We start from the raw sequence: 24,403 nt of genomic DNA, 5'->3' as shown, positions 1-24,403 counted from the left end.
CATAATTATTTCGAACAAAATTAAAAGAGACATGTTGCCTATTACACTGTCTAGAAAATAGCTGGCTATGCTTCACTGTATTAAATACTCAAAGATTACACCATAGAGCATGTAATATCTTACATATGAAAATATTGTTAAAAGTTTATTTTATAAATGTTTTGTGAAATCAGTTTAAAGCATTCTAAAATCTTAAACACTTCACAGATTTTATGCCAAATGAAAGAGGGAGCTAAAGTCCTGAGAACGGCAATGCTATGAAAATAAACCAAAATGGCCAACTATAGCATTAAACACATACCAAAATAACAGGGATGGGGAAAGGGAGAGGCTACTGCAGCATTGATCATTCGAACATCTACTGTTACAACGATATGGTGAGATGTATCCTTCAAATCCAGGGTCACCAAGAAGCAGTGGTCCAGTAAAAGAGGATGCACTGTCTACAGGGATGAGCATCTTAAACTTGGGGGCTTTGACATAGGTATTCAGAAAGGATAGGTTCAACAGTGTTCGACATGTCAGTTTTTTTTTTCAGAACCAGGAAAATTCTGAAGAAACTTTTCAATCTCTCTAAAGCAGTGATGGCTGGTGACTTCAAATCAAAGTGGGGCTGCAGGAGACAGCTAAGCAGGTGGGGCCAATGGGAAGGGGGTGTGACCAACTAGAAAGGGGTGGAGCTATACTCAAAACCACAAAAACTGTGTCTTGAATTAAATACACTGCCCTGGGTGCCAAACCATCATTATGAGAGTCCAATGAAAACAAAATGAAGTGTAGAAGAAAAAAATATTTCAATGTATTGGCTACATGACAGTTTACTTAATATCCGGATGGAATCAGAAAGGTTGTGAGGCATGACTTTATAAAAGTACCAAGTAACATGCTGAAAGTAGCAATCTCTGTGATACCCCCACTGTGCATCCCTCAATAACAATAAATATTTGAACACACACACACACACACACACACACACCCCTCAACTGTCCAGATTTTTGCCTCATATTTTTTGGTCTGTTCCTCATAAAATTTGTGATTTTCAGACAAATCATTCAGGATTGAGTCCCTAAATAATAACAAACATTTGCATTTCAAACTTTATATCCTTCAGAAATGCATGCTATCACAAAATCTGTAATTTTGGCAACTTTCAAAGTTTATAAGAGCAATATTTAAAGTCTGTTCCTACTTTCTGTCCCCCCATTATGTTAGGCTTTATCCAGATTTCTTCTTGTAAGAGGTTGAAAGGTATAATTTTGTGTCTGTGTGTGTGTGTGTGTGTGTGTGTGTGTGTGTGTGTGTGTGTGTGTGTGTGTGTGTGTGTGTGTGTGTGTGTGTGTGTGTGTGTGTGTGTTTTTGTGTGTGTGTGTGTGTGTGTGTGTGGCTTTTGTGTGTGTGCGTGTGTTTTTGTGTGTGTGCATGTTTTTGTGTGTGTGTGTGTTTTTGTGTGTGTGTGTGTGTGTGTGTGTGTGTTTGTGTGTGTGTGTGTGTGTGTGTGTGTGTGTGTGTGTGTGTGTGTGTGTGTGTGTGTGTATAAAACACAGAATACAGAAGGGCTGCCAAAATGTCCAGACACCACTCTGTGAAGACTTCTTGCACTGAGGTAGTTAGTTGTGCACTTGTGATTACCTTGTTATAAGTAGTAACTATCTATAAACATACAGTCACTGTTGTTCACCTCTGTATTGAGAATATTCAGTAAAACAGAAAATGGAGGAATGTATGTCTAGTAGCAGTAACAGAAAGTCATCATTATCAGTTTCCAGTTAAACAATTAACACCAAAATTAGCAAACAGTTAATGCATGCCATTCAGCAAATTGGTTAAAATATATATGCTGGTTTTACAGATTTTATTATGGCCATTTTGTCATCTTGAAATAGTATGACTCAAACATGTGCTTGTTTTACCAACATAACAGGATGCTACTAGTAGTTTGGTATACAAGAATAAAGTGTAGTATGTTCACAAATTCATATCTAAACAAATTCATACTTTCCATGTGCAAACAGTGGAGCTTGCCAAGCTGTCATTAGAATTTCTGGTTCTGTGAAGTTTCTAGTACCATTTGCTTTTAAATTAATACTTAGGTATCCAGTACCATTTAACTCTACAGTATTACTTTAATGGCACTAGAAACATCACAAAACCAGAAATTCTAGTAATAGTTTGGCAGGTTTCAGTGCCTATTCTTGCATGTTGTTAAGCTATAAATACAACGGTTACCTTCCCATAAAAGAGGTGCACCCACTGCAGCTACCTAAAACAATGCCCAGTTGAGCCTGGCTTTGACTAGGTTAAACAGCCTGTAATATCTACTACCAGCCAAAATTAAAAAAAAATGCATTTAAACAAATCAACTTTTTTCTGATCTTCAGACTAAAATCTTCTGCGACTAGACCAGTACAGCATATTTCAGATCTGGGCTGCATAATATTTAATGTCTTAAAAAAATTTCAATTGCATGATGGCATTTACTACTACAATACCTCAAATCAGCTGCTCCTGTACTGTTCCTTGTGGCAGTCAGAGTTTAGCAGATATTCTCTTGTCAGTTTTAGTTGGAAATAAATATTTGTTTTGCTGCTTAAGTAGCCATTGTTCTGCACACGCTGGACCCTCTAGCATCTTTGTACAAACGAAAATTAGACTTGCGGGAGTGCGGGTGCAGAAGCTGAAATACTGTGCTGCTAAAACAGACAGACAGCTTCCTCATCCTTTTTCATAGTCATTGTTTTGCAAGTGAGGTGCTACTATTATTAACAGGTGTGTGTGTTTTAAAGTATGTGTATGATTTAGCAAACAATCTATGGGGTGATGCAATAAAACTGTATTAATGGAAAAGGTCGAAACAGGTATATCTGTGCAAGTTATTTTCTCGACAGTTCTTTAAGCTGCTGGAAAGCATCACCTACCTCAGTTTTATGTATCTCGTGCTCGGCTCGTCTTCTTCTTTTCCTCTCTGCTCTCTTTGACTGCAGTGCAAGGCAAGCCCTTAGCCAAGACCAACCAAGACAAAAAAATAAATAAATTTGCTTCAAGTACCACCAACAACAATATAATCCACTAAATCCAACGGTCCCAAACAGACAGACAAGTACAGTACTTCTGAGTGATTTTTTGAGAAGGGAGTGAGAACCAGTCAGTAGCAATCCAGCCATCCATGACATGTACGTGCCTGTGGATGTGAAAGCTGTTGTTGTGCCTTTTGGCTTTTCCCGGTTAGGGGTCACCACAGCAGAACTCCGGTCCGCTAATGACTGGCAGTAGATTTTTACGTGCCCAGTTGCCAGCCCTGACACACAACCTTCAACGAAGGTACGCCCATTCATGCATGTCTCCACACAGAAGATGCTCTAGCTGAGAATCGAACAGGACAATGTCTTACTGTTAGATGACAACGCTACCACAGCACCACCACCGCAATAAAGTAGTATTTGTAAACAAACCATCTCCATTACAAAATAAGTTGTATGCAGGGACTTGCTTTCTTTTTAAAAGTTGTCATGGCACCTAAAGTGCCCTTTTACCATAGAGATCAGCTTGACCTGTACTGGTCACTGAGACATTTCCAAATTATTCATTTGTTTGCTTGTTCATTTTCTGTTGCTGTATACCAGTCTAACTTATGTAGTCCTCCTACCATCTTATAGACCCATTTGTTTACCCATCAGGTACTGAGGCTTTTTGAGTCAGCTACTGGTAAGCCTTCAGATGCCCATTATTTTTGATTTTTTTCCCCTTTTCTCTGCATTGATGAGGCAATGCTGTATGTACAATTAATATAAAACCAACCACGCTGTGGTATCTTCATACCATTAACATTGCTATGTAGATGGTCTAGCACCACGCCAGCCAGCCATGGAGTATGCAGCCTGACAAATCAAATGTATTACCTACTATATAAACAGGTAGCACAGCCACTTTCTTATAGATTTATCACTTCTCTACCACTGAAACTGTACTACCTTTGGTTACCAGCTCAACACTAAATCTTTTCACTTACAACATACAGTTTTTTAACAATATATTCATGCTCCTTTCATACTATCAGGATTCTCCTCCTGGGGACTAAATTACGAACTGACTCCCACTGAATATGAGGTCACTACCAACATTTTGTAGCCCAAGCTTGCTGGGCAGCAATTCCCAAACACAATACGGCTCACTAGAAGTGGCTGGAGAGATGTGGACAGCCATTCTTCAGCAATGTTAACTCATTCCCTGTATACTTACTTTAATTCTGCTGCTGTACCTTGTTCTTTTCTTCTTTTCTTTCTTTTTTCTTGTTCTTCTTCCTTCGACCTTCTCTCGTAGCACACCCAAAATCCCGTCTGATTCCAATCGAATTCCAAAACCAAAAAAAAAAATTATTAAAAAAGCCAAAAAGGTTAATCCACAAACTAACTAACTGAAAGTACCGGGTTTGATGAAGGCATAGTCTTTTTATTGGAAAACGTCACTGGTGACACAGAAGCAGAGTCTGCAGACAAGGAGGCTTGCAGAATATACTATTCAGGATAGAAAAAAGCAGAGGGAGAAAATAAAACCCAAAAAGGTTTCTTATCTGAGCTCTGCAGCTGAAGACATCCAGAGTAAGTAGGAGTCTTCTAAGAGATCTTTCCCTTACGATGACACTAGAAAACTGAAAGGGCCTTGTCTGTGGGTCTGAAAGACAGTTCCTGCATTGCCAGGTGATTGGTCCATCACACCTACAGACAGGAAGTGGGAGGAACTCAGAGCTTTGGTAGACTTACAGAGAAAGGGTAGTAGAGCACTGCTACCCATATGCCAGTAAGGCAGTGTGTTTGTTGAACACCTGACAAGTTCTGGTATCATGAGGTAATTTTAAGAAGTACATGCAGGCTTGGGCTTGAGTGCTCAGGCATTTACAGGTTACTCTTTTCTATTAAGGACATAGTTGACAGACTGGGGAAAATTTCCAATTCCCAATCCAATGGTCCAAGTTACAATTGAATTCGGTTAGAGAAGAATTCTGCTTCAAATGGACAAGGTAGCCTGTTGCAGAAAAGGGGTAGTTTCTGAGACATATATACTTGTCTCTCCAACATGTCTTGTTCATGTCACAGATGAGGTTTAGGTCCCTAGACTGGGTAATTTTGAAGCTATTTGTTTTGCAGATATGCAACAGGTCCATCAGAGCAGGAATCAAGGATGCAATGTAGGCCAGGCATAGAATACCTCTCAACAGTCTGTAGAAGACAGAGTACAGGAACAGGGCTTTGAGGCAATCCGTGTATAACATGTTGTTTACACCCTGTATTCTTCTGGTGAAAAATCTCTGTGGGCATTCCAGATATTACATATCCCTGGTCAGTTAGATGCCAAAGGGGGTGCTGTATTCGATAATTGGACTACTGAGGGCTGAATAGTGGAACAATGACATCCTTGGGCATAGATACAATACCTTTGCTTATACGTTGTATAACACAGAATGATTTCCTTACTCCAGTAGATACAAGATGCTCAGAGACCAGATTACTGGCTACATGTGTTCCCAATTCCAAGACTGGTGGTTCTACTCTTAGGGCTGTATTATTAATGTGATAGTTTCCAGAGATAGATGACTACCCAAAGAAAACTATTATGCATTTCTTGGCATTAAGTTTTAGACTGTGTCTGTGGCACCAGTTATCTGTCTGTGTCAGGCTTTCTTGGAAGGTATTTGTGTCTTGGGAGAATTCTATGACTACACCTAGTTTGCAATTGTCTGTAAATGTGGTCTGCTAGAGGCCTATGACATTAGCCTTGATTTCAGAGAAGTAGATGTCAAAAAGGAGCAGATCCAATGTAGAACCCTGAGGGTCTCTTTGTGGAGGTGGGCTCCCCAATACTACCTTCATGGGTATCTGTGAACCAGCTGGCTGTCCAGCAGGTGACATGGAGATCTATACCCAATTTTATGAGTTTGTCTACAGTACTGGAGAAGGGTATTGTGACGAATGCCTTGGCCAGATCAAGGTAGGCAGTATGCATCCATTTACCCTTGTCCATTGCTTTGGTGACCTACTCTTGGAATTTGCCAGGTTAAGTAGGCATGATCTACCCTTGATGAAACCAAACTGGGTTGGATACTGTGTCTGAAGGTTTCCTATGTAATTGTTTATCATTTCCATAATAAATCTTTCCATGGCTTTGCATAGGAGACTAGACATACTAATGGATCTCTAGTTACTGTGGTCTGTAGATAGCTCATCCTTGTGCAGAGCGATGGCAGTTGTACTCTTCTATTAATATGGCATATTGCCTGTCTGGAGGCCAAGTTTAAATAGTGATTTTCTATAGACTGTGGAAAATATTTGTGCAAGACAGTATAATTGGGGTTGGATTTCCATGCCCTCCAAGCAGTGTCCCTCTGCTTAATTTGTTGCTTTGCAAGCCAAGGGCATTTCTATCCCTTAGACTATTTCAGGAGGGGGAAACAGAAGCTGCTGAATTTGACATAGTGTTGTAAGTAAGTAAGACATGGCACTGTCAGTATCGGTTTGAGAGTAAAGAGGAGACCTATCAATGCCGATCAGGAGATTTTTGAGGTTGGGTTTGTTATTCTGAGGAAAGTTTTATACAGTAATCATTTCAAGTGGGCCCTTTTGGGTTTCAAATGACCAGTAACATAAGACTGAGCAACAGTCACTAACAGAAATGAAATTCATGTTCACATAAGTATATCTATGCTTTATATTTGTTATTATAAAAGTTAGGGTTGAGTAATTTCCTGTCTGAATGTTAGGACTAGTAGGTTCTTGTACTACATGCCTCATGTTGTGCATGTGAAGCATTTTGTTAAGTTGTAATTTATCAGAGCCTACAGCATTAAGGTTACAGTCTCCTAGGATAATAGAGTTCTTGTAACTGCCTTTGAAGAACATACTAAGCAAATACTGCTTTAATATTGCTACATAGGAAGGAGAGAGAATATATACAGCACCTGTGTGGAGGAGTGTACTTTCTGCTAGGGTTATCTGAGCTGTAATCCAGTGAGGGCATTTATCAACTGGGTTTGTTGTTTTGCACTCTACGATTTGGAGGTTAAAGCATTGTTAATAAAAATAACTGTGCCTCCTCTTATGCTAGTGTCAGAACTTTATCATTTAGGATATAGTAATTGGTGAAGATATAATGGGAAGGGCAAAACTCATCCTTTGCCCAGGTTTATGAGATGGCAATAATATGTGGATTTTCCATGGTAAGTCAGCTTTCTAATATTGCCCATTTACTATTAATGCTGCATGCACTGGTGCAGAGGAGTATTAGGTTTCTGCTGCTAGTAGAGAGATCTGTGGAGGAAGATAAGATACTACTTAGATTTATTGGTCCTGCCCCAAGAAGGGAATAATTGGAGGTACAAATAACAAAATCTTCCAAGGAGAGCTTTAATCCTGCCTAAAGAAGAAGGAGGATTTTATAAAAGGTACGTTAATATGATAGTACTTTTATTTTGTAAGATAGTACAACAGTATTAACATGTCTGAAGCTATGGGAAGCTGTAGCAATTTTGAAGAGATTGTGGTAGGAGCGCTGGAAGACAGAAATGGAGGGGTAGGGGGGATATAGGTAAGCAATGTATCTGTTAGGCAGAGGGCTGAGGAAAGGAAAGTGAGTTTCAGAAAGGATGATAGGATAAAACATTAAGTAGGTGGTGATAGGGAGAGAGGATGATTGAGAAGTGGGTCATAATGGACAGCTGTTCAACTTTAGTTTAAAAAAAAGAAAAAAAAAAACACCACAGAGCATCTAAGATGTATGCCAACTATGAGACAGCACAAAAAAGCTATAAACTCCACATTAAAAGAGACGATTCTAAAACTATGAGGAAATCTAGTGTCACCAACAAGCTTTTAAGACAGAAAATATGGTACAATGGGAAGGTTGACTCAAAATTAGTATCAGTCCCAAAATCAGACAATTATAGCATAGAAGGGGTAGGGTGGGGGTGGGAGGTCAGCACTGATGAAAAGTCTGTTTCAGAAAGATCTTGGTGCTGACGGGATCAGCACTGAAGGAAAAAGGTTACCACCAGTTCACAGAATGGACTCAGTGCTGCCCTGATTGCCACTGTGGGTATGTCGATAACAGACCTCCTAAAGCTGAAACAGCCTGCAGCAAAATCAGCCCTGAAGAATTTTCACCCTTGGGTAGAGGCCAAACATTCAAGCAGAGTTGCTAAATCCCTCAATGTCAACTGCAAGCAAGAAAATCAGCACTGACTATCCTGCAACAGACATTTGAACAAGGTCCTGTTAAAGGAGTTAGTATATAAAAACCCTGCATCTCTCCCCTTAACAATGTCTTAGTATGAAAGTTAGTATCTGATGAACCTGCATCACACCTTGAAATGACATCCTAGCAACAAAGATATATTCTAAATTCTTTACCATTAGACTCCTAAATGAGTTACTAGCAGGAGTTAAAGCCATTGACTGTGACAACACCAAGACAACCCAGACCACAACTGACACCAAAGCCTAGCCTATGCTGGGAAACAGGTCTGAAAGATCCAGTTCCACTTAGCTTAGAACCAAAAGACAAAAGTCTATTAAAGAAAATGTAAAAAAACACAAAAAAACAAAAGTAGTTAAACACCAATATCAGCCCTGAACCAAGCTAGTACCTGTAAACAATACAGAGAAGCATCACCATTTGAAGAAAGCATTAACTGGACTTGTGCTGAGGAGGGATGCAGAGTATATTGGGAAAAAGATGCTAAGGATGAAGCTGCCAGGTAACAGGAAAAGAGGGAGGCCTAAGATAAGGTCAATGGATGTGGTGAGAGAGGACATGCAGGTGGTTGGTGTGACAGAGCAAGATGTAGAGGACAGGAAGAAATGGAAACAGTTGATCTGCTGCGGTGACCCCTAACAGGAGCAGCCGAAAGAAGAAGAAGAAGATTGAGACACTGTAATGACATGGGCTAGTGCCAGCATACCTAGCTGGCGCTTTGTAAAGAATAATATCCTTTGAACATCAAACTGATGTGTACAAGATGCTTGTGTTACAAATGTACTGGAACTGTATGGCATTTGAATATCAAACTGATTTGTACAGATGCTTATGTTACAAATGTATTAGAACTGCATGACATTTGAATACCAAACTAACTTGTACAGATGGTTATGTTACAAATGTATTAGAACTGTATGGCATTTGAATACCAAACTGACTTGTACAGATGCTTATGTTATAAATGCATTAGAACTGTATAGCATTTGAATATCAAAATGTATTTGTAAAGTTGCTAGTGTTGAAAAATGTGTCCTGCTGGACAGAAAGGAAATATAAATGCAGGTATTAACTGATTAAATGTATATACTGTAAACAAGAACATAGGAAGAGCAGAGGTTAACCACCTAGCTTACTTTAAGAAGAATAAGGGAAATATAAATGAGCTGTTAAATCATTAAAATGGCATCTCACAGTGATGAGCAGGACCAGAGACTGTAGGTCTGAAAGACACCATTGGTTATTGGGTCTATATCGGAATATCGAACGCACAAAATCCCGAATCGCATTACATCGAACATGGAACATCAAATGCAAAAAACACTGAAAGCCCATAATTCCAAAAATGGAATTTACAAACAGCAACACTTGGCCATCTACTTACCTGCGCAACCTGACACTTCACTGTAGCAAACAAAACCACATCTCTTCAGTCATACCAACACAATCGCATTACATCGAACATGGAACATCAAATGCAAAAAACACTGAAAGCCCATAATTCCAAAAATGGAATTTACAAACAGCAACACTTGGCCATCTACTTACCTGCGCAACCTGACACTTCACTGTAGCAAACAAAACCACACCTCTTCAGTCATACCAACCCCAGCCAGTAAAGCAGCACACAACCATTCTCCCAATACACAACACAAAACACACAAACACTACAAGCTATTCTTTATGTGGTGGACTTAGCCCCTCACACACCCCCCTACTTATATATACCAACTCCGAGATCGCACCATAGCCGTGGAAGCCTCAGTATTCCACAGGGAGCATTATTCAAATTATTGCACATTTCTCACTGACCTCAGGATGTGTCACTCTGTGAAGGCCAAGGCCAACCATGTACATCCGGGGTTTCCATTTTCAGAATTCTGCGCTTTTTTTTTTTCTGCTTTCGATGTTCCTTGTTCGATGTACTGTGATTCAGGATTTTGTTCATTCGAGGTTATGATATAAACCCTGTTTATTAGCTTCAGCAAAATGAGGGGAAATGCTGTGATTGTTTCTTGGCCTCAGGCCTGCCATAAACATTAGAAAAGCTTGATATATGCATTTTTTACATGTCTATGCTAAATTCCTCTCTCAACTTCAAAGAGGGATACTGTGGGAACCTAGAGTCAGGTGACCAGATGAGGTCATTCTGCCAGCCCTGGAAATAATATATTTTAGATATTACAAGGAATAATCTCTGAGTATTGAGTACTCTGTCTTGGGCCTGACAACAAGAAGGACCATTCAGCACATCATCTGCCTTTCTCTATTAATTAAACAGGGAATAATAATTATCCTAGATTCAGTCAGGAAAATATAGTGAAGCTTAGTTTAGATATTGTTTTTCTTTATTTGTCTGAGTCTGTCCATAGGATCATAGGATCATATGAGGTTACTAGGCTGATGGCCCTGGGGCCCTTACAAGCCTAGCCAAGATTTTATTCCCCAAAAAGAAACCTCAGTCAGCACCTGTCACCCCATCAATGAGGGAAAATGGTGGAACACCTGAACAAATTTCTGATTTCCCATCACTCATCAAGGTTGCGCTTGAAGAGGGTCAGTGAGGTATGCTGTTTGACATGTATGGGAAGACTATTCCAGAGATGGGGCAGCATCAATGTTATTGTCAATATCTCCTGTGATGTGAACTCTGTGGTTTACTATAAATATAGATTCAGCATTTTCATGTTCTTTTATTATTAAATACATTTAAAACTTTTATTGTGGTTGGTCCTTTTAGAAAGTATTTAAACTTTGGAAGTGCATATATTTATTTGGTGAAACTGTGTGGGCCACTCCAGAAGGCCTAGCTGTCTTGATTAACTACTATCACTTGTATTAGTATCAATATTGCACAGTATAATTGGATACCCTTTGTAAGGTCCTTAAAGTAGCTGATTGTGGAGTGTCTGGTGGCAGTGATAACTACCTTATTACTCTGGGCAGAAGGGGCATAGCTGGTAAATCTGTGCCAGCCTTTCCCAGGTGTGTGTGTGTGTGTGTGTGTGTGTGTGTGTGTGTGTGTGTGTGTGTGTGTGTGTGTGTAAGCTACTTGGAACAGGGACACCAAGCACTGGTTTCACAGAATGGGTGCTGCAGAACTTGATTTAGACACTCAGCTGAGGATTTAACCCTGTAGCTGTGCCAGTGGGGAGCACAGCTACAGGGTTAAATCCTCACCTGTGCTAGTGGGGAGCAGTGCTCTGCTGTGTCAGTGGGGTACACAGTACATCACTGCTCCTCACTAGCACAGCTGAGGATTTAACCCTGTAGCTGTGCCAGTGGGGAGCACAGCTACAGGGTTAAATCCTCACCTGTGCTAGTGGGGAGCAGTGCTCTGCTGTGTTAGTGGGGTGCACAGCACATCACTGCTCCTCACTAGCACAGCTGAGGATTTAACCCTGTAGCTGTGCTAGTGGGGAGCCTTACTGGGGCCTTGGAGGGAGACAGATCTAAAGGAAATCCAGACCCTGGGCTGACTGCGTTCAATGTGTGTTCTTAACTGAAGTTGTACTTGGTGGTGAGAGATGAATCTGAAAATACTGAGTGTATCCATTTGTATTCCAAGTGAACGTCCCTCTCCAATGTCAGTGGTGAGAATTCAAGCTCCTTGATTACTGGCCCAGTGTGGGGACATCACAGACATATCCAAGTACTATATAAGATTTACAATTGTAGCAAAAAGAAACATTGCTGTAAAAAAGACCGATTCTATCAAAGAGATAGTTTAAGGAAGAATCTTCCATACAAATACCATCTTTAAACTCCTATCACACTAAATGGAAAAAAAGACTATCTAAGGAACTTTCCAAACTCAATAAAAAGTAGCATTACATGTACAAGCAGAACTTTACCTAAAACTAACTGTTTCACAGTGGGGAAAAATAAATCAAAGAAAAGTGAAACTTAGATGTGAAATATTGGGAGGAGTGAATCATCAATTCACCCAAGAAAAATCCTGACTGGACTTCCACGTTGGCTGCACATTGATCAACAACTGAATTTCGCTTCTCCCAGAGTGAAAAAAAGAGACTGAGAAATAAGAACCAATGATATTGCCATCTACAGTAAAAGTCAATTACTGGCTAGTAAGTGCATTGCCTGGATGCCAGCAAATAAGAAGAAATTTAGAGAACCTGAAAAAAAACAACAAAAGTGAAGAAAAAACAATGGCTGGGAAGAATCCTTCAGTTGCTCAGCAAAAAACAGTACAGGAAATGGCTTCAAGTAATTTACAGGAAATATAAATCAAATGTACAAAGAGGTGATTAAAATAAATGAAACACCGAATTAGTTTTAACTAGATATACAGATGAACTGATAACACTGAAAATATCTGAGGTCAAAATGAAGAAAAGGCTGGCTCAGTATGAAACTTCTCAAGAAAAGCTGTTTCAAAAAATGGTAGAGTTAAAAGACAGAGACCACAGAGAAAACCTGAGATTTTCTGCTGTGCCGGAGAAACTGGAAGGAACAGACTGTATTAATTTTACAAAAGGACAAATAAGCAACTGGACTGGTATTCCATCACAGGATTTGTTAACTGAAATGACACATTGCTCCAAACCTGGACATGAGAAAGCAGCAAAGACCTGTATTAGTAAAGATGCAATCATACCAGCATTAAAAGATGATTCTGAAAAACTGTGGAATAAGGAAAAAGCATTAAAAATGGGAGACAGCAGACTGTTTGTGCAAATGATTATTCACTATACACCAGGCAGAAAAGAAGCAAATTTATTGCTGCAATAACAGAATATTGAGAATATTGAGGGGCACATGTGAGATTCAAGCTGTTCCATCCAGCTGTCTTCATAATATTTTTCCTGTTGTTTCAAATATATTTTTGATGTAGAACAGGCTACAGAGGAAATAAAAATGCTCATCCAATAAAAAGTAAGCCAGCAAACAGAAGGGACTCTGCTTCTCATTCTTCTGACAATAAAGGTCATATAAAGACTTTGTCAGTGAAAATGTTGTTCAGTGTTTCAAAGAAAAATGGCTGAGAGACAAACCAATGCACAGGAGTTAAGTAAAGGAATCAAGACTACCTTGGACTTGGACCAGAGTCTGGCACTGGGAGATAGAGATGAACAGAAAGAAGACCAGCAACACTGAAATTAGTGAATAAATTGCAGAATATAAAGCATAAATCACATTTGTGAAATATTGCTTTGCAAGAAAAAGTGTCTGAGAAAGACTGGACTTTTGTTGACGTTGTTAAACTTGTTGGTGGACTGTTAAGCATATACCCCAGTTTATAGCATTAATATTTAGAAGGATACTAAAAGGGAAAATAGGTAACTGTATGTAAAACAACTATTGATCTTATCAATATTTGTATAAATCATTTCATGATATAAACTGCATGTCACGTACAGTAAAGCAGTTTAGCATAGTATGTAGTCAGGGATACTTTAAATGTGGAGGGGAGTCTTTTCACTGACTGTTGTATGTGTTAAAGATATTAAAGTGAACAAGCACTTTTTAGTTTTTAAGAAATACAGACTTTATAGTATAACAAGAGAAGAAAGGCTGGACAAAAACAAATTTAATGTTAATATGCTATGATCTTTGCTGCTGGGGCAGGGTGTAAAATGTACTAATAACATTATTTATAGAATTAAAATATTTGTCTCTTATTTTTACACGGGTGAATGTGTAGATTAATACTCTTGACTTAAGCTATAAACAAGTGTTTTTGTAAGTAAGTGGGCTTCAAAAATAAGACATGATTAGAGCTACGAAAAATGCTAAATTTCTTAAACCTGCAAAGATATTGGCTTGTTTTTTCAGTTTTCCAAAGATATGGTTAAGAAGTAATAGAGTGATTTAGAGGGGCTGATAAAGATTAAAATACTGCAGAATAATGGAAATCTTGAAGAACAAGATGATGCACAAATGCAGACAGCTAAAGAGAAAATAAGGGAGTATCTGGATAATATGCATGAGTTTAGAAAGATTGTTCTTAAGCAACTATTTTTGATAATAATTCCTGAGCACAAAAAACTTTTGGTATAACAACTTAGGCAACAGAAAGTAGAAAGGGTTGTTTCCAATGTTAAGGAGCCTATAACAAGAAAAATAACCAGAGATCCTGTAGAGGTATTAGAGATATTTCATAAATTTTATGAAAATTTGTGTTAAGCAGAAGACTGTGGAAATAATGAAAGAGCAAAAATGGAAATATTTATGGAAGACTCAATCATGCCGAGGTTAAAGGTAGATGATGCTCATAACTAACATTTATGACTGGAGGAGATGAGATAACATGATGATATATAATCAATCTTCAGGAAAGACTCCAGGAACAGATGGTATTCCTGTGGAAGTTTGGAAAGTAAGAGGGAAAAGAGTGATAAAAATCTGGAAGATTTTGTTTGACATCATTTTAAAAAGTGGGGAAGCATCAACATCTTAGATGAAAGCTGTAGTGGCTATATTACCTAAAGATGGCAAAGGCTAATCAGACCCACCTTCATATAGACCCATTTTAATTTTAAACTGTGATTATAAAGTGCTTTTGTCTATACTAGCTAAATTAATAGCAAATGTGTTGCCAAAACTGATAGGGGGTTGGGGCTGGTTTAATAGTTAAGGTGACAATCTCATGGAAACAAGGCACAAGGTTTGATTCTCATCTCCTGAGGGAAAATGGCTAGGCTTAAAATGGCCTGCAAGGGCAGCTAGCTAAGTACATAACTATGAAGGTATGGCTCAATGTGGTTTTGTGATGGAGAGGTAAACATTTGACAACATTAATAGAACAATGATGATCCAGAGAGAAGTAGAATGTAAGAGAATGCCATTGTTTTTAATGGGTGTTGATGCAGAGAAAGCATTCAACAAAGTAAAATGGAATTTTATGAGTAGGGCAGTGGAAGTATTTGCATTCATTGATACAATAATAAGGTTAATTAGGAGGACATATGAAGGATCGGAGACAAGAATTAAAGTGGAGGGATTCCTCTCTGATAAGATGTGTTTGAACAGAGGAACCAGGCAGAGGTGTCCTCTTTCCCTTTTATTATTTGCTTTACATTTAGAGCCACTGGCAAAGGGAATAAGGGACTCAAAGTGCAAGGATATAACTGGTATGGTAATCAAGAAAAGTTGGCTTTATTTGCAGATGATATTATTTTGTAAATGATAAATCCAGAAAGGGACATCTTAGTATTGTGGAATTTTTTGAGACAGTTTCAAGCTTTTTTAAATAGAAAAGTAATGAAGATAAAACAAAGGCTATAGCCATAAATTATTTACCCAAATGTGAATGAATTAGTTCTGCAATACCCATATTTATGGTGACACGATAAAATTAAATATTTAGGAGTGTGGATTAAAAAGAATTCTGTTATGACAGCTAAGGATATATGGGAAGAAAGGAATCTCTTGTTTATAGATATGGATAGTAAGATACAAGCAGTGAAAAAATGCTTTAGTCCTTTTAGTTTTATATACATGTCAGGCATATTTTATCAACCAGAGACGTCATGGACAATAATTAAAAAAGAGTTGAAGGAATTTATCTTGGAGGGGAAGAGAGCAAGAGTTACATATGATAACCTGACCCTTCCAATAGAAAAAGGTGGTTTAGGATTACCTGATTTGAAAGGATATTTTACACAGTTAAGGCTCAAAAACATAACACAAGCAGAAGGTTATAATTCAAAATGAAAAGGGATGATGTTGAAGTGGATGGGGGTTCAAGAAATAGAGAGTGGGAGTTTGGATGCAGGTCCTTACATAGCAGAAAGCATTCTAATAATTAAGCAGACACAAGAGTGGAGAAATTAGATTTTACCAATAAAGATGACTGAAAGTAATGGGTACAGAAAATAAACAAGAGGAGTCAGGGAACCAAGGTTTTGGGAGCAAATAACTAGAGAGGGGAAGGTAATGGAGTGGGATGAGGCCAAAAATAATTTGTTTAGACTGCAAGCTAGAAACTGCCTTCAGTACCAGGAATTGATATCAGAGTATAGGCAAAGAAAAAGGGATAGGGAAATCCTAAGTGAAAGACCTGCACTAGTAGAAAAAGGGATGGTTAGAATGGCATATAAAATACTGCATGATAACTACAAGAAGCAATCAGAGGACGTTAAACAGTTTAAGAGAGACTGGAAAAGCAATTTACAAGATAACAACTGAAGGGTGTATGTACAGCTCCTAAATATGCAAAACAGTCCAGAAGGTTAAGGATCTTTGCTTGAAAGTAGATGAATGGGCATTTTTATACCCCAAGCAGACTTCAAAGAATTTTTCCTTATGTTAATAGCATTTGTGACAGGTATGATGAAGAAGAAACAGGTAACTTGGAATATATGTCTTAGGAATGTATATGCTGGCAGATTTTAAAAATTCCCTACAGAGTACTCTGTCAGAAATACTGGGTGAGCAAATGGCTGTAACTAAGGTGTAACTACAGAACTGATTCTTTTGAGTTGGGACACAGGATCTGAATTGCCTTGACATAAAATGCCTTAAGTTTAATTCTACTCGCTAACAGGAAAAAAAAAAAAATTACCATAAAATGGAAATTCAAGTCTAAAGCAACTGTATTTGAAGTATTGTATATTATAAAAGAGAAAGAATAACTGGAAGAGGGATCTTTAGAAAATGGAAGGAGCAAATTACATAGAAATTATGGGAACAATACATGCAGAATAATTTTCAGAAGGAAGAGGAATGATGAGATTTAAGGGAAGACTGGAACTCAACAATTTATGTAGTGCTGAACTGATGATAGAAAGCAAATACATCTGATGTGTAGTGTACACATATAGGGCCAGATTCAGGAAGGCTTACACGGAGTTCAAGAGTAGTGTAAGCCTCCGTGTAAGCCTCCCGATTCAGGTACAGCCCAAACCTCCGTGTAAGAGACAGCTAACACGTCTCTTACACGGACTGGAAATGCTCAATACCTCATTTGCAGCTCCAAGATATGCAAATGAGGTATTTGAGCGATCCACGAGGCAGAAACCAGTCCGTGTAACGGACGTGTTAGCAGAAATGTACTCAGCTGACAACTGAGTACATTTCTGCAAAATCAAAACGGAGCTATGTCAGCTCCAAATAAAGGGTGCATATGTGTCATTAAGCATGCCAATGGCCAAATATGTGGCCATTGGCATGAAAAAGTGTTGCAAAAATAAGTTATTTAACTTTTTTTTTCACGGGATTTTGTGTTTAACTGCAGCGCACACCGGCAAACGGGGTGCGCTACCTAAAACTGAAAACCGAAGCTTATAAGCCCACAATTGTGGGATTTATGTATTACATGGAATGTCAATGGAGGGACTTACAGACTAAAAACAATATGGCCTCCGTTTAGTGGTTGTCAAGGGGGGGAAGCTCCGTGTAAGATATGTAACTAAGCATTACTAGGCAATCCTATGTAAATGAGGGTTACAATACTGAATCACACTGCCACATAGGTAATGAGCACTTTCTGAGTAGTGTAAGAGTTAGGGAAGGGGGAGGAACAGAGTAAGAGGTAGGTGACATCACGGAGGGGAAGGATAGAAAGAAATGTACCAGATTGGAGGGCAATGTAAGGTAACAGATGACAGAAAGACATCAGGGAGGGAGGTGTGTCCCAACAGAACACTAGGAAAGTCAAGAAATTGAGGGTAAACGCTATCCCTACACTCAAAGTTTCTTGATATACGTGCATGCGGTGCGCGTGCAAGGCAGGTTCACCATGTGGGAGCGTGTTGCAAACTGTTTACAACGGTTTGCGCGGCCGTGCACCTGTGTAAGGCAGTGTGCGTGCATTTTAGCATGAATCAGCCTAGCTAACACCGTGTAAAGATGTGTGCGTGTAACATGGTGTAGGGATGTGTGCGTTTAAGTGACTGTGAGCGTGTTTAAGCTGGTGTGCACATTGCTCCCCCTCAGGAAACAGAGAGGAAACAGGAAACAACGAAAATACAGGAAAACTGCCAGGGAATACTGCTGGAGTTAATTGGTGGAAACAATTACAAGCAGGCAATTACACAGGCAGACTAGAAGCCCAGCCCAGCACTTAAAACACAACAAAGAGCAGTGAAGGCTGTTTCTCACAAGAGATACTGCCAGAAACTAAGCTATCAGAATTGAAAACTGAAAAAAAGCTGAACTCAGAGCAGAAATGCTAGGGGCTACCATGGCTATTATAATCAGGCATAGGCGAATTGCTGAGGGTGGTGACAATGCAGACGCTGACAGACAACCCAGAGTGAGGAGAAGGAGAAGAGTATACAGGCCCAGGGTCACCTACCATGGGTTACATGAGCTGGAGATAGTAGAGCGCTATAGAGTGGACAGAGAGCTCCTGCAGCAGATTGTTGAGCTGTGCAGGCCACACCTCACACACAGAACCAACAGAGGGGAACCCATCCCAGTGGAAACCAAGGTATGTGTTGGCCTAAGAATACTAGCAACAGGTACCTTCCAGAGACCAACTGGTGATATGATGGGGATATCACAGGCATCAGCCTCCAGGGTACTGCACCAGTTCCTGGATGCCATGTCACCACATGTCAGTGATCATATATATGTCCCTAATGACCGTGAGGTTGTGGCCAGCAATATGCGTCTCTTCCAGCAAATAGCGGGATACCCTGAGGTGCTGGGTGCAATAGACTGCACGCACATACGCATCAAAGCACCAGCCGGTGAATGGGGTAGAGTCTACATTAACCGCAAGGGATACCCCTCCATCAACTGCCAGGTCGTGTGTGATGCCCAGGGCATAATAATGAATGTGTGTGCTGGCTGCCCTGGGAGCTACCACGATTCCCACATCTGGCATCTGACGCAGCTGTACCAATCATTTGCCAATGGGGACTTCCCACACGGACACCTAGTGGGGGATGCAGGTTATGCACTTGAGCCGTGGCTGATGACACCCATCAGAAATGCACACACACCTGAACAGGAACGCCATAATGAGGCACATGCACAAACACGTAATATCATAGAGCGTGTGTTTGGGCTGCTCAAGTCACGGTTCCGGTGTCTGGACACATCTGGTGGAGCTTTGCAGTACACACCAACTACATGTACCCAAATGATCATGATATGTGCTATGCTACATAATATGATCCTGCGGAAACAGCTGCAGCAGGACCAGCACAGGGCTGGGCCAAACATCCCCCCACCATTGCCAAGGCCACCACAGGCAGGGGGTGACTCGGAGGAGGAACAACCTGACCTTGGCCCAGTAGGCAGAAGAAGGCATGCCCAGTATGCCCTGGCCTTGGCAAAGAGGCAACGCATAGCACATACGCTTGGTCAGTAGGAACACTGGGACTGATACCCGCTCTGACTCACTCATACAGTAACAGGGATGCCTAACATGACACAACCTGCTTCCAAATGTACAGGGAGTGTAGTATGTGTATCCGACAGAGGTGGCCCTGCAGCACCACCTGAGGCATGAATGCCATGTGTTAAGTAATGTAATATCATGTACAATATGCACACCTGAGGACCCCAACTAACATCCATATCCACGCATATGACCCTGCGGAAACAGCTGCACGTTATACAGTGATGTACATGTGCAAAAACATGGAACAAGATACAAAATGAGGGTGTCTAGCAATAAATAGCATGGATAACCACACACCCATGTTTGTACCACAACAAGAAGCAACATGGAATAGCCATGGTCAAAAAACAATGGCTAAAACCGACTACTACTATATAGCCTGCTGCAGACCACTGTCCTAATAGCAGGAACTGCCCCAGGCCTATGTCCATAGGTTCATACTAGGCTATCTGCCCTAGGGCATTAATAAGCCTAGCCCAGAGTTTTGTGGCTTCTGCCACCTGCAAGTTGATGGATAATATGCCCATTATTTTGCTGTGCCTCTGTCAAGCAGTGATACTGAGGTTATCCCTGGGGTATACCTGCAATCTCCCATCCATTGGTCAAGATCTCACTTGAACAAAGCCAGTGAGGTGCTCAGCCCCACATGTACCAGGATGTTGTTCCACAGCATATGGACTCTCTGGGTGATGAATCTGTCCCTCCAGCACATCCTATTAATATCTGTGTTGAGGTTTAGGTCTCCTGTCCTTGTAGTTCTGATGGATGTAGAGGTCTTGAGGTGAAGCATGTTCATAAATTCTGGGTTGGACATAGCCTTGTATGTCAGGCACAGGTCACCTCTGAGCAGTCAGTAAGTGACTGAATACAGCTGGAATTCCTTCAGTCGGGCAGCATAAGAACTATGTTTGAGACCCTTTCACCTCCTGTCGAGGAATTTGTGGGCCCATCCAATCTGAATGGGGCAGTGTATGCAATCATTGGTGTGATGAGTACAGGGGAACGATGACCTCCCTTGATCTAGATGTGAATCACTGCATGATGAGGTGGCCAATGTAGAAGGCCTTCCAAACTACCCTGGCAATGTGAGTGTCAAGCAAAAGGTCACTGTCAACCTGGGTGCCCAGGTCCCTGATAACCTACGTTGTGCTTAGAGGATTGCCACCTAGATGGGAAGTAGTGGTAACCTTGTTCTTCCTGAAGGGTATGGCTAAGCATTGTTAAGTGTTTAATGTAAGGCCATGGCCGTGGCACCAGTTATCTGTGTCTATGAGACCCTTCTGAAGGATGTCTGTGTCAGATGGGTTTCCAGCTATGCTTCCCAGTTTGCAGTCATCTTCAAACTTTGTCAGCCATAATCCCCCTGTGTTTGCTCGTACTTCTGAAAAGTAGATACTGAACAAATGTGGGCCCAGGACTGAGCCCTGTGGGACACCACTTGTGACAGCTCTGGAGTGTGAACTGGCACCAGCAACTTTGACCCTGTGTGTTCCGTCACTTAGCCAGTTTGCAACCCATGCTGTGATATATGGGTTCACAATTAAGCTGGTGATGTTTTCAATGATACCTGAGTGGGGTATTGTGTCGAAAGCCTTTGCCAGGTCAAGGTAGGCTGTGTGGACTGCCTTGCCCACGTCAATGGCCTGGGTGAGTGTTTTGAAAAAGTCAACCAAGTTTAAAAGGCATGATCTGCCCTTGACAAAGCCAAACTGGATTGGATCCAATGTCTGCAAGTCCCCAATGTCTTCATTTAGAATTCCCATTATGATCCTCTCCATAGCTTAGCAGAACAGGCTTGTCAAGCTGATGGGATGGTAGTTTCTGGGGTTGGTGGAGGCACCTCCTTTGTGAAGTGGGTCCACCATTGCTGTATGCCACTCCTTGGGAACATATCCTGAGGTGAGGCTAAGATTAAACAGCTGCCCTAACTGCGGGTGTAATTACTCATTGAGTTCATGGAGTACACAACTGGGGACACCATCTGGTCCCATGGATAAAGTGTTTTCTGCCTTGGATTGAGCAGTTCCCACCCCAGCAGTGGAGATGTTTGGGGGGCTACAATCCTCTGGTGTACATACTCCCCCAGTTAGGGGGGGGGGGGGAGAAATCTGCACTGAACCTGTCAGCCAGTATGTTGCCAATGTCTGTAGGTGCAGTGATATCAACATTATTCTGAACTAAGTCTGAGCATATCTGGGAGTTTCCTCCCAGGTTTCAAACATAGGTAAAAAAGGCCTCATGATTGTCCCTGAAGTCCTGAGTGGGTTTACTCTCAAAACATGCCTCGGATGATTGTATGGGGGAACCCAGTGTTTTACTCACAATGAGCAGGGGTGTCTTCCCCCCTACGGATTACGCTCTATCTTGTAGTAGCTCCTTCCTTGTGTTGTACAGCTTGTTTATGGCTAGGGTCCACCAGACTGGATGCTTGCCTGTGGTACAAAGAGTCATTATTATTTGGGATTGCCTGAACCATGCAGTCCTGGAGGTGCTGGTAGAAGGCATTTCTAAGTGATACAGTGGCTTGGGTAATGGTGTCTGCTGGCCTGGGCCCCTTGAAAGAGACCACACCAGTCCTCAGAGATGTGAAGTCGGCATTTGAGAAGGTCTTCACCATTTCATTTCCCATCTGGGGTGTGGGTGGGATGTGGACTCCCACTGAGAGTAGTCCATGATCTGATCTCACCAATGATGGGTATATGTCTGGTGTTGAACAGTGTGACCCCATGTTCGTGATGATGTGTTCTAGTATGTTGCCTCCACTTGAGGGGATTGGGACCAGTTGTTCCATGGCATTTCAGTGTATGAACTCTTGGAACCTTTGTGTTAGAGTGTTGTGGCATGATTAGTGATCCCAGTCTATATGTGGATAGTTGGAATCACCCAGTAGGATGGTGTTTGGAGATACATTTATCCCCTTCAGTGTTTGCAGGATAGCTGTGTGAGGTACCTGAGTTTGAGCGGGTGGCATGTAACATGCTACAAACTGCAGAGCAGTCTTGCCTACGGTCACTGGCACCTGGATGGTCTCCGATGCATCGTGTGTTGCCACCAACCATGAGGTGAGGGTGTCCTTGATGAATATGGACACCCATCATCCTTTTTGGTGTTGTCGGGATGCTGGTGCCGGAATGCATGATATGAGGTAACACCCGATAGTGCCGGAACGCTGTCAGAAGCTGTGAACCAGGTTTCAGGCACAGCACAGACATCAATGTGCTACATACTGAGAAGGGCATAGAGTGTGTGCAGCTTGAGGTTGAGACCTTGGGCATTGAGCAGCATTACCCTTAGTGTCTTTCCTTTACTGTGTTCTAGGGTGGTAGGTGTAGAATCTGAATCTTGCATAAAAAAGGCACAATGGGGGTGGCAAGAGCATCATCTGAAATCCGCAAGCCCAGGGGTGACAGGTGCAAGCCGTCCCTTGCAAATCACCGTGGCCTGTCCAGCATGTCATCCCAGGCAAACAGACATTGGACCCCCTTAGAATGACACCATAATCTAAGCAAAATACTACAGCTGATCATCTTGTCTCTGTTTATGTGGCATCATACTTGGTGAAGGTAGGATACTGCCGAAGGTCAGGGTCATACCTGCCTGGCCTACATAATCAGAGGGATCCTCTATGTCTCTTTCCATGTAGTCCAGGGAGGTACATCTCAGGTCGTTCACACCAGCATGGATTATGACTGGGTCAGACCTGTACTTGCAGTTTAGTGACCTGAGTGCTTGCATTATGTGGTGGATTCCAGTGCCCGATAGGCAGCTTACTGTGACCTCCTCTGTACCTGATCTGGTGAGTGGGACATCAGTGTGTCTGACTATGGAGTCACTTATGACAAGTGTGTCTGGCATTGTGTTTGGCCTTAAGGGCTGTGACTGTTTGGCACACCGACTCTGTGGTCAATGTGTTGCATGTGCTGTGCCCTGTGGAGGCAGTTGTGTGAGTGTCTGCTGTGGTGGCCACCGCCATTCTGGTAGACTTCTGATCAGAGCCTCAAGAGTGTCTCTGTGTGTCTATGTGTATGATCTTAAGTTGTGACAGTGCCATGTGAGACTGGATTAAAGATGTGTGTGGTTACCTTCACCTCTCTCTGGTCTTGCTAGTCCTATGTTGAGAGAGCTCAGCCTCCACTTTGGCTATATAGTTGCATCTCTCACATGTATGTGTGTTTTATGGCAGAAGGAGAGGGTTGTCAGTGTACATGAGGCAACTGTAACAGTGCCTCAATATTCCCAGGTTCACCAGCTGAGCAGGAGAGGACACTAGCAACTGATCCCTAGACATGCTAGAAGGAATAGACAAAACAATGTTGGAATACAGGGAGATATCAAGCCCCCCCCAAGCCACATCATACTGTTTGATTGACAATAGCTACACATACACCGTTTCATAGTGTCATAGTGTACTACTAGGCTATCTGCCCTAGTGCATGTATAAGCCTAGCCATAGTGATGTGGCTATTGCCACCCCTTATAGTGGTAATAAGTGTACAGAATAGATTCTGAATATTGTGCCTCTGACTTAGTAGTGACACATTATGACCCCCTTACGTAACTGAATAACATGACTGTGTCTCTGTCTAGTCTGTGCCTCTGTCTCATATGCAGTTGTCCAGATGTCTCCTGAAGAGAGTCAGTGAGGGACTCTGTCAAACATGAACTGGGATACTCTGCTAGAGTGTGAGATGCCTCTGAGTTATGACTCTGTCCCTCCAGCATGTCCTATACATGTATGTGCTGAGGTTCAAATACTCAGCTCTTATGGCTCTGGTGGATTTGGAATGCTTGCAGTGGAGTATGTCCACCAAATCCTGATTGGACATGGTCTTGTATGTCAGGCAT

This window comes from Protopterus annectens, chromosome 4.part0 (genome assembly GCF_019279795.1).
Source record: "Protopterus annectens isolate FY-2018-M chromosome 4.part0, PAN1.0, whole genome shotgun sequence".
Lineage (NCBI taxonomy): Eukaryota > Metazoa > Chordata > Ceratodontiformes > Protopteridae > Protopterus > Protopterus annectens.
This window is presented reverse-complemented; position numbering follows the sequence as displayed.